This window comes from Asparagus officinalis, chromosome 7 (assembly GCF_001876935.1).
Source record: "Asparagus officinalis chromosome 7, Aspof.V1, whole genome shotgun sequence".
Lineage (NCBI taxonomy): Eukaryota > Viridiplantae > Streptophyta > Magnoliopsida > Asparagales > Asparagaceae > Asparagus > Asparagus officinalis.
Genome location: NC_033800.1, coordinates 105,040,384 through 105,052,797, shown reverse-complemented (window position 1 = coordinate 105,052,797; position 12,414 = coordinate 105,040,384).

The following is a 12,414-nucleotide window of genomic DNA, read 5'->3' as shown; positions in this document are numbered from 1 at the left end:
ACCTTCTTGTGATTTGTATAAATATAGAAATGAAAATTTGTGTAAAAAGAAATCAATTTTTTTTCCTATTTGGGTTCCAAAAGAATTAACTTCTTTACATAAGAATTTTTATGTTTTTGATTTTATTAAAATATTTGTTTATCAACTAACTTTTTAGGCAAATCAAACTCTTCATGGGTTTGGTTTCCTAAAGGCTAATTTAATGGACCCAACATAGTATGGGTACTAAAACTGTAAATGTTCATCATTTCAGGTACCCAAGAAAGATAGGTGGATTTTGGATAGTGGTTGCTTCAAACATATGACTAAAGACATACAATTGTTATCATCTTTTCAAAACAAGGATGGTGGTACCGTTACTTTTGGAGATAACAACAAAGGAAAAGTCATCGATATTGGATCTGTCGGTAATCCAAACAAACCTATTAGTGACAATGTTTTATTAGTTGATGGTCTTAAACATAATTTACTTAGTATTAGTCAACTTTATGATAAATGTTTTAAAATTATTTTTGAAAAAGAATCTTGCTTAATTTATGATATTGATTTAATTACTATTATTTTTAAAAGCCATAGAAAGAATAACATATATGTTTTATCTATGAAAAATATTTCAAATGAATATTGTCTTATTGCCTCATCAAATGATTCTATTTTATGGCATAAACGTTTTGGACATGTTAACTTTAAACACATTTCTAAGATTTCTAAGAATGATTCAGTAAATGGTTTACCTAAGATTTCTTTTAAAAACAATTTTTGTGATGCATGTCAACAAGGATAAATGCACACATCTTTTTTCAAATCTAAAAATTTAATATCTATAATTAAACCATTAGAATTAATTCACATAGATCTTTTTGGTCTTTCTAGAGCAGCATCTTTAAATGTAAGCAGATATGCATCTATTCTTGTTGATGATTATTCTAGATTTACATGGGTAATATTTCTTAAACATAAAAATGATGCTTTTAATGAGTTTTCTATATTTTACAAAATAATTTAAAATCAAAAATCTACTTCTATTATCTCTATACGTAGTGATCATGGAGGTGAATTTGAAAATGAATTATTTGCAAATTTTTGTGATAAACATGGTATATCACATACCTTTCTTTTCCTTGTGCTGCTCCACAAAATGGAGTTGTAGAAAGGAAAAATAGAACTTTACAAGAATATACTAGAACCATGTTGTGTGATAGTAATTTACCAAAATATTTTTGGGCAGAAGCTGTATCAACAGCTTGTTATGTATTAAACAGAGTTTTATTAAGACTTATTTTAAAGAAAACCTCTTATGAATTATTTTATAATAAAATTCCTAAAGTATCTTACTTTAAAGTTTTTGGTTGTAAATGTTTTATTTTAAACACAAAGGATAACTTAGATAAATTTGATTCTAAATCTGATGAAGGAATTTTTGTTAGATATTCTAATCATAGTAAAGCATATAGAATATATAACAAAAGAACTTTAGTTATTGAAGAATCTTTACATGTTTTATTTGATGAAAATTTTTCAAAACCACCCATTATTTTAAATAATGATGATGATATAATTGATACTATTCATATACTCCAATGTTAGATATTACAAAATATGATAATTTACAAAATGATTTACCTAAAGATTTTGTAGAAGTTAAAAATCATCCACATGATTTAGTTATTGGAAATATTTCTGATAAAGTAACTACTAGATCTCATTTTAATTTGATTGCTCATACTGCTTTTATTTCAACTATTGAACTTAAAAATATAAAAGAAGCCTTACTTGATTATTTTTGGATAATTACAATGCAAGATGAACTAAATCAATTTACTAGAAATAGTGTTTGGGATCTTATACCAAGACCTCGAAATAAATCTATTATTGGAACAAAATAGATATTTAGAAACAAATTAGATGAATTTGGTCAAATTGTTAGAAACAAAGCTAGATTAGTTGGTCAAGGTTATAATCAAGAAGAAGGAATTGATTATGATGAAACTTATGCTCCTGTTGCTCGTTTAGAATCAATTAGAATTTTACTTGCATTTGCATGCTTTATGAATTTTAAATTATTTCAAATGGATGTTAAAAGTGTATTTCTAAATGGTTTTATAAAAGAAAAAGTTTTTGTAGAACAACCTCCAGGTTTTGAACATGAAAGTTTTTCAAATCATGTTTTTAAACTTAAGAAAGCTTTATATGGTCTTAAACAAGCACCTCGTGCTTGGTATGATAGATTAAAGAAATTTCTTTTAACTTCAGGTTTTGAAATTAGAAAAGTTGATTCAACATTATTTATTAAGAAAATAAATAAAGATATTTTACTAATCCAAATATATGTAGATGATATTATTTTTGGTTCTACTAACAACAATCTTTGTCAAGAATTTGCTAAGACTATGCAGGATGAATTTGAAATGAGTCACATAGGTGAACTCAATTTCTTCCTTGGACTTCAAATCAAACAATTAAAAGAAGGAATATTCATCAATCAAAATAAGTATGCAAAAGATTTACTCAAATGTTTTGGAATAGAAAATACAACGAGTAAACCGACACCAATGAGTACTACAACATTACTTGACAAAGTTGAAAATGGTAAGAGTGTTGATCAAAAGCTCTATCGAGGTATGATTAGATCACTTCTTTATATTACTGCTAGTAAACCTGATATTATGTTTAGTGTATGTTTATGTGCTAGATTTCAATCTAATCCTAAAGAATCACATCTTAAAATAGTAAAAATAATTTTTAGATATCTTAAAGATACTACAAATTATGGATTGTTTTATCCAAAACATAGCACATTTGATTTAATTTCATATAGTGATGCTGATTTTTTCGGATGTAAATCCGATAGAAAAAGTACAAGTGTCATATAGTGATGCTGATTTTTTCGGATGTAAATCCGATAGAAAAAGTACAAGTGGAACATGTTATTTCTTAGCACATTCACTTGTATCTTAGTTTAGTAAAAAGCAAAATTTAGTATCATTATCAACGACTGAAGCTGAATATATTGCTGCAAGTCTTGCATGTGCTCAAATTTTATGGATAAAACAAACATTATCTGATTATGACATAAATTGTCTCATATCATCCATAATGTGTGACAATTCTAGTACAATTAATTTATCTAAAAATCCTATTCAACATTCATGTACAAAACATATTGATATTAGACATCATTTCTTACGTGATCATGTGCTTAAAGGTGATATTTCATTAGAATTTATACCTACTGATAAACAAATAGCAGATATATTGACAAAACCCTTAAAAGAAGAAATTTATGTTAAATTAAGAAGGGAATTAGGTATATGTTCAATTGAAGATTTAAATTAAAGTTTTAAAACAAACACATATGCATACATGCCCTTAATAGTCGACTAATTTGACCTATAGTCGACTACATGCACAAGCATTGCATATAAGATGTTCTGTAAATTACAGTGTAGTCGACTAATTTCACCTATAGTCGACTACCCTAAGTTAAAATCTGAAAATCAACTTTCTGTCGATTATAGTGCAGTCGACTACTTTCCTTTCTAGTCGACTACTAATATAGATTTCACGGATTTACAGTTTTTAAGCTTCTTGGATTTTTACAAATCAAGCCCAAAACCCAAAACCCAATACCTGTTTTGTTTAAGTAGAGTTCATCTCAACCATATATTTCCAACTCTATCAATCCTAGCCACATATTTAAGATAAATTCTTCACATTTCATTTTTTTTTACAATTCAATCTGGACCATACGATTTAATTTTTTTTTTAGAAAAATGATAAAAACTTAAAACTATCCACTAACTTCTCTTAAAACCGATTCTTCTTCTTCCCCTCTTCAGAACCCATTGAATCCAAGTTAGGGCATCATCTTATTTTCATTTTTTTTCTCAAAATCTTCATCAAATTCATTGTTTTCTAAAGTCTGACAGGTTCTGTAGTCGACTACACCCAGTCATAGTCGACTAATTCTAGGTTTCAACAGTTTGTGGTAATTTCTCAACTTGATTTTTTTTATCTTTTGATATATTTCTGATTCATCATGTCTAGAGCTAAGAAAGCTAAGCAAGTTCATACTAATGTTAACGATAAAATCATCATGTACTTAAAAAGTCCTGATTTACTTGAAGAATTTAACAAAATATCCACTTTTGAAGTTCTTCCAGGACGATTTGTGAAATTTGATGATTTTATTCCATGGAATTTTGGATCATATTTTGATAATGTAGGATTGCTTAAATTATTCTCTGCTGAAAATAGAAAACTCACATATCCTTTTCCTGTTCAATTGTTCTATGCTAATATAGAACGTGTTGGAACTATTAGTAGTACTGAAAAGCTTAAAACTCTTGTTAAAGGAATAGAAATTGAATTGACTACAAAGTTAATTGGAAAAATTTTCAATATTCTTTTTCAAGGAGTCTCTCTTAGGTCAATTAGAATGAATGATCCAGTTTATTATCTAATCATATATTTCTTCCCGGTTATAGTAAACCTCTAAATAATTCTAACAAACTTCGTCCAATTCCTAGATTCATTGCACGAATCTTAGCGTATAACTTGTTTCCAAAAACTGGGAGTTTCTATTTCATTTCCCTAGACTTAGCAAAAGCACTATATGCTATAATGGGAAATATCTAAGTTAATTGGGCAGAAGTTTATTATGACAATCTTCTGACAATACCAAAAGAATTTCTTCCTTATGGTGCAAGTTAATTGGGCAGAAGTTTATTATGACAATCTTCTGACAATACCAAAAGAATTTCTTCCTTATGGTGCCTTTTTAACAAAAGTCTTTGACAAATTTCAATCTTCTGACAATACCAAAAGAATTTCTTCCTTATGGTGCCTTTTTAACAAAAGTCTTTGACAAATTTTATGTGGATCTTAAGTCTGAAAATTCTGTTGTCCGTTCCATTAAATTTTTTGATTCCAATGCCCTAACTAGGATGAAGTTAACAAATTTTGAAATTCATGAACAAAATCCTTAAGATGAACCTCATCCTCATCAAGAAGAAATTCCACAAGATATTCCAAAATCTTCAACTCAAGCAGGACCTTCAACTAGTCAACAACCACAACAAATGGACTCAGAACCCTCTTGCTTCTCAGATGTGCAATATAACACATTGTCTACACGCATCCTTGAGTTAGAGACTGGTCAGCGAGCTCTTTTCTCCCAAAACAGTTATATTATCAGTAATCAGGAGGAGTTAATGAAGAAATTTGATAACTTGGACTTGAAGCTTAGTGCATTCTTTCAAGGATATCAATCTCCTCCAACACCTTAGAAGATCATGCATGCATCATTTAGTATTTGGTTGAACTTTATGTTTGTTATCAAAACAATTATGTGTTATATTGTTTGTTTAAGTTTGCATTTCACAAACTATGTAGTAGTAATGTTTTTTAAGACATATGTAATATGTGGTGTGTTGCTACTAAATTGTTTTAACTTTAGTATGATTTATGAATTTGCATTTTAGATTGCTTTTATAATGATTAAATAGTTAATACATGTGCTATATATATTTTAAACAGATTATGGTGATGAACATTATGGAAGTTTTGATTTTTATGGGAAGTCTTTGCCTACCTATTTGGATGGGTAAAGTTATGAACTATGTTCATAATCTGGATGATCTGTTTGAAGTACTAGCTCATGAAGAGGAAATTATCATATGTCTAGGATAGTTACGTATTTATTTTTGTTAATGACAAAGGGGGAGAATGCTTTCAGAATTTATGAATTTATGTTTTTTAGTTTTTCAGATTAAATAATAACAATATGAATTGTAGACTCTAATGTGCTTTTATGCAGGGGGAGTAAGTATATTTGCTTGTCAAAGTTTATATATATATATACATATGCATAAATTGTTTGTCATCATCAAAAAGGGGGAGAATGTTGGATATCATGTCCCCATGATATAATTTTGATGACAACAATTTATTCATTTTAAAGAATCAATATTTGTGTTATATATATGCACTAACATTTATATGCAGATTTAAATATCATATATGAACAAGTGCAAGATGAGTTCAAGGTATTTTGAAGTAAAGAAGATGAAGAACATACACGTCAATGTAATTGTTTTTACATTTTTTCTTTACTTAGAAATATTGTACAAGCCTTGATCACTCACACACACACACACATAGAAATTAGAACACACTGACACAGGCTTAGTGTGTTGGTTAACTATAGAAATCCTATATGTTAACCATTAGAGTTATAGTTAATAATTGAGTGTCAAAACATTTAATTCATATCATTTTTTAACTCTTAGTAGTTGACTAATTAGAATAGTAGTCGACTACTCATGTATGTGACCTAAATATAAGTTTTTGTCAGTTTACAGTATAGTCGACTAATTAGAATAATAGTCGACTACTCAAGCTTATGACATAAATATAAGTTTCTGTTAGTTTACAGTATAGGCGACTAATTGACTTTATAGTCGACTACTGAAGGCAAAATACATTTTTTAAGTTTCTGCCTGATTACAGTATAGTCGACTAATGAACTTTATAGTCAACTACTGAGAAATTTTCTGACTTCACAGAGTCTGTTTAAACTCAGTGTAGTTGACTATTTTGTCTTGTAGTCGACTACAGATACAGTTTTTTTAGATTTTAAAGTTTGAATTAATGACTGTTTATAGCCGTTTTTAAACGTTTTTAAAGTAAAAATAATTGTCTTTTCAAGGACTATAAATAGGTTATTTGTTCAGAAAAAATGTACAGACTTACATATCCATAAGCTTTGATCTTTGTGCATTTTTCAAGTGTAAAAACATTCAGATTTTGAGAAAAAGAAAAGTTTCTAAAATTGCCTTTGATCATCATTCAAATACTTATTATTTAGGCAATTTATAGATGTTAGAATCACTCCTAAGCCACTACTACACAACACTACAAATCAAGGCTTATAGAAATTGAGTTGTTGCTCCAAAAAAGTTTTCTCGGTTTGTGAGAAGTGTTAATCTCTTGGTTTAGAGATTGGTGTGCAAATTGGCAAGGTGATTGTCAATTGGTGTTGCAATTTGCAAGGACTTATAAATTGGTCAGGTTTGTTTTTGATTTTGTAAGTTTATTCAAAATCATAGTGGAAACTCTCAAGCGGGATTTGCTTGGGGACTGGATGTACACCGGGTTGGTGGAACCAGTATAAAACTTTATGTTTGTGATTGTGAATTTCTGAGATTGTCATTTGTCTTTGCAATTTATAATCTACTTTGTATAAATTTTAAAAGAATACTATTCATCCCCCCCTTGTAGGGTCGAAAAATTAATGTTGGGATTGATTTTCTTGTTTTAAGAAATGGGTTCGATTACTTGGTACGAAACCCTTACAATCACTCACACTCTCTCTCGATTATAGATGAAGAGAAGATTAATTCAGCTTTTCTTTGTTTAACGTGGGTTCTAGATGGCGAAAGGATGCTTCCCTCGATGCTTGAGTCTGTGGGCCTTCTTATTTTGATAATGTTTAACAAACAATTTACCACTAATGTTGTTTGTCTAGTATTTGTGTTTTCTTATTTATTATAGACAAACAACGTTGTTGGAGGATGGATGGAATAGAGCTTCAATGATCATATCCAAAGGAGGTTATAGACAAACAACGTTGTTGGAGGATGGATGGAATAGAGCTTCAATGATCATATCCAAAGGAGGTTGGCAGAATGTCGGTGAAGCCTTGATATTCAAAGTTCAAGATTCAAGTTAAAGCTTCATCCATGAGATTACCTAGAAGAGCTTATTGAAGATCAAGATCAAGCTTGGGTAATTTAGTTTAGGATTTATATTATGTGTGTTAAGTACTCTAAGCTTAATTATCTACACACACGCATTTATTGGTATATATATATATATATATATAGTTTTATATATATACATACATATGTTTTTGGGTTTTCATGTTTATAAATATGAAATCACATATTTCATATTTACAATTGTGTTTTTGAAAATATTGCATAGAATATGCAATTTTTGTGAAAATATGGTATTCATTGTTTTTAGACTTAACAATAATCATATACATATTTTATTAAGTCTATATAACCATTGTGCAAAGTTTCAAAACATGGTTTAGCCAAAATATCAAATTTCACATGTTTACATTTTCGTGTTTTGAACTATTTTGCAAAATGATGATTTTTCACAAATGGGAAATGCAATTTGGAAAATTCTTTTTGTAACATGTTCATTTACATGTTTATATACATTTCCCAAAGTTTCATAATTTTCAGAAGTCAAATGAATATTTTACAAATTGTTTAAATGTGTCAAAAACCTGTTTTTATTTATGTCAGTTTTCGGTGACCGAACCTGAGTTCTCGTACTCACTGGGCGACAGAGAGTCTGTCGGTCGACCGGTCCGGTCGACCGATGAAATTTTCCGGTCGACCGATGAAATTTTCCGGTCGACCGATGAAATTTTCCGGTCGACCGATGAAATTTTCCGGTCGACCGATGAAATTTTCCGGTCGACCGATGAAATTTTCCGGTCGACCGATGAAATTTTCCGGTCTGTCGGTCGACCGGTCCGGTCGACCGATGAAATTTTCCGGTCGACCGATGAAATTTCCGGTCGACCGACAGTGACTTTTTCAGCTTCCAACGGCTAGTTTTCCTACCGTTGCTTGGGGCTGTTTTTGTCTTTTGCTTGGGTTTTTGGCTGAGTTCTTGGGAGGCTATATATACCCCCATTGTATTCAATTCCAAACTTGAACAAGAGAATGGTTTAAAAGATTTTAACAAGGGTTTAAACTTGTTTAAGTGTTGTTTAAGTTTGTTTAAGAAGCTTTTAAGCATTTGAGTGTTTGAGTTTGTGAATTCAATTTCACAAGAGCAAGTGGAGATCATCCTTTGGTGTTTGAGCATTCACTCTTCTCCTACTCTCTTAAGTTTTCTAAACTCAATCTAGCTTTACATTTTATTGTTTGATTATCATTTTATTAAGCTAGTATTCATATTGAGTTTAGTTAATTTTATTTTCTCTATGTTTATACACACAACCATTTGAGCTTATTGTATTTACATTCATAGTATAATTTTGGGTTGTGAGATTAGTGACTTAGAGTTGTGCTTAATTGAGTTCTCACCTTGTTTAGAGAACAATCAATTGATTTATCTTGTGCTTAATTGTGAGGATTCACTTGTAATACACTTGTACACCGAGAGAAGTGTGTGGTGAGAGACGGGGTCGAATCCAAGAGGAGTGGCGTCGGTTGACGTGCCTAGGGAGAGGTTGTAACCGAGCACTTGAGGAGGAGGACACGGGCTAGGACCAACACTTAGTGTGTGAGGTGTGATTACATAGTGATTGTATTGTGAGGTGTAAATATTGTTCGGGTGAACGTAGAAAACCCGGTTAAAATAGTGGAGATCTCCTCGAGGTGAGGAGCGGAGACGTAGGTCGTGGGGACCGAACTCCGTAATCATATTGTTTGTTTGTGATTGCATTGGCGCACTCTTTTATGTTCATATCTTATATCGCCTTTATATATTGCTTGTTAATTATATTGCCCACTATCTAGTTTGCTAGGATAACTTATTAATTAGTTTTAATTGGTATTTAATCGGATTAGATTAGCATAAGACCCTAATCACCCCCCCTCTAGGGTCTAACAATTGGTATCAGAGCTTGGTGCTCTTTGATTTAAGGTCTAACCACCTTGAGTTAAAGATCCAAGTTATCTTATTTGTGCTAATCTAGTTATGATTGCATTTGTCTTGCTTGCATATGTTCATATATATATCTTGAATATGAATGTATTTTGTTTAGGCTATAAATCCAATGTTGCTCCTAAATTCATTAATTTTCCCTATGCACAATGGGCTTCTAGATTTAAACTATTTGTTGAATCTAGAAATATTGACTTATGGAAAATTATTGATTGTGCTTATATTGTGCCCACATTGGAGAAATCTAAGTGGAGCAATCATGATAATAAAATGTTTAATATGAACAAGCTTTTGTTAGAATATTTGCTTAATGCCTTTGACTCATCATTTTCTAACAAATTTGTTCATTTTGATAGTGCTTACAATTTATGGAAATTCATAGAAGCACATCAAGGCAACTTGGAGGAAATCCGACGTAGTTTGGAGGATTGTTCTTCAAGTGAGTGTGGAGCATCATCATGCACACGGCCACTAGGCGATAGCCCTATTATGGTAAGCGATTCGGAATCCGAAAGTGATATATCCATCAATGAACTCGCTTGTGCATATGAGAAATTATTGCATACCTATACAAAATTACAAAATAATTTTGTTGATCTTAAAAGCAAGCATGTAGAATTGAAATCCGATCATGAGAAGCTAGTGTCCAAATTTGACATCATTGAAAATGAAAATATAATGCTTAAAGAAAACAATGATATGTTAAATTTGGAAAATAAAAAATTGATCTCATCCATTTCTAGCTTAACTCATGCAAATAATGCCATGCTAGAAGTAGAATGCATTAGAAATGAATTTGATTCTTTTAAGAATAACCATACATGCTCTACTTCTATTATCAATGATGTTGTATCTAATGATGAGTTGAATCATGTGAAAAACCGCATATCTTGTTTAGATTCAACCTTAAACACATGCATTGATAATCATAACAAGCTTATGGACTTGTGTGCAAAGTCTAATGCAAACTCTTCTAAGAAACCTACACACTATGCACACATGTATAACAAAGTCTATAAATGCACTAATTGCGGTCGTAAAGGCCACCTTGCTAGATTTTGTTATAATGCACAAAAACCCATCAAGATTAATCATGTTTGTGCATCCCATCAAGCTTCATCATCACACTCACATGTACACACACGTATAGATCATCATAAACATGCCCATATGTACAAATGTGAGTTTTGTGGTCGTTTTGGTCATTTGGCCGAATATTGTTTTGATTTGAAAAGAAAATCACGTTTGCCAAATGTTTCTAGTAGACCACAAGTGTTTGAATGTGATATTTGTGGTAGATTTGGTCATTTGGCTAAGTTTTGTTATGATTTGAAAAAATGTTCAAACTTGCCAAATTTCTCAAGTAAACCACCTTTGTTTAATAAGGTTTCTCATTTGCAAAATAAATTTAAAAGACAATCTTTAGTTGCAAATGATTTTCGTGCACGCTCACTTGGTCAACACAAATCTTTTCACTCTTTTCATTGCACGAATTGCAATCGAAAGGGTCATTTGAATGAATACTGTTTTGACCGTGCTAGTGCACCATATGTGCCCAAGAAGGTTCATAACCCTAGGGCTTTGAGTTGTGTTTAGCATATTTTCCATCTATGATTACTCACATATATTTGCCATGATCTTTATTGCACATATTTTATATGGCATTTTGATAGGGGGAGCTATTCCCTTTTCTATGTTTTTTTTATACTCACATATGCTTATTGATAGGGGGAGCTTTCGCTCTCTTATTCTTTTTGTTCCCTTTTTGATGTTGTCAAAGGGGGAGAAATATTATGAGTATATTCTTTCTTGTTTATATGCATGTGAATTATAAATTATATTCATTTCCTTCATGCATATATCTCTTTTTGAAAATTATTTGTCATCATCAAAAAGGGGGAGATTGTTTGCCTTCTTATTTTGATGATGTTTAACAAACAATTTACCACTAATGTTGTTTGTCTAGTATTTATGTTTTCTTATTTATTATAGACAAACAACGTTGTTGGAGGATGGATGGAATAGAGCTTCAACGATCATATCCAAAGGAGGTTGGCGGAATGTCGGTGAAGCCTTGATATTCAAAGTTCAAGATCCAAGTTAAAGCTTCATCCGCGAGATTACCTAGAAGAGCTTATTGAAGATCAAGATCAAGCTTGGGTAATTTAGTTTAGGATTTATATTATGTGTGTTAAGTACTCTAAGCTCAATTATCTACACACACGTATTTATTGGTTTCTATATATATATATATATAGTTTTATATATATACATACATATGTTTTTGGGTTTTCATGTTTATAAATATGAAATCACATATTTCATATTTACAATTGTGTTTTTGAAAATATTGCATAGAATATGCAATTTTTGTGAAAATATGGTATTCATTGTTTTTAGACTTAACAATAATCATATACATATTTTATTAAGTCTATATAATCATTGTGCAAAGTTTCAAAACATGGTTTAGCTAAAATATCAAATTTCACATGTTTACATTTTCGTGTTTTGAACTATTTTGCAAAATGATGATTTTTCACAAATGGGAAATGCAATTTGGAAAATTCTTTTTGTAACATGTTCATTTACATGTTTATATACATTTCCCAAAGTTTCATAATTTTCAGAAGTCAAATGAATATTTTACAAATTGTTTAAATGCGTCAAAAACATGTTTTTTATATATGTCAGTTTTCGGTCGACCGAACCGGTCGA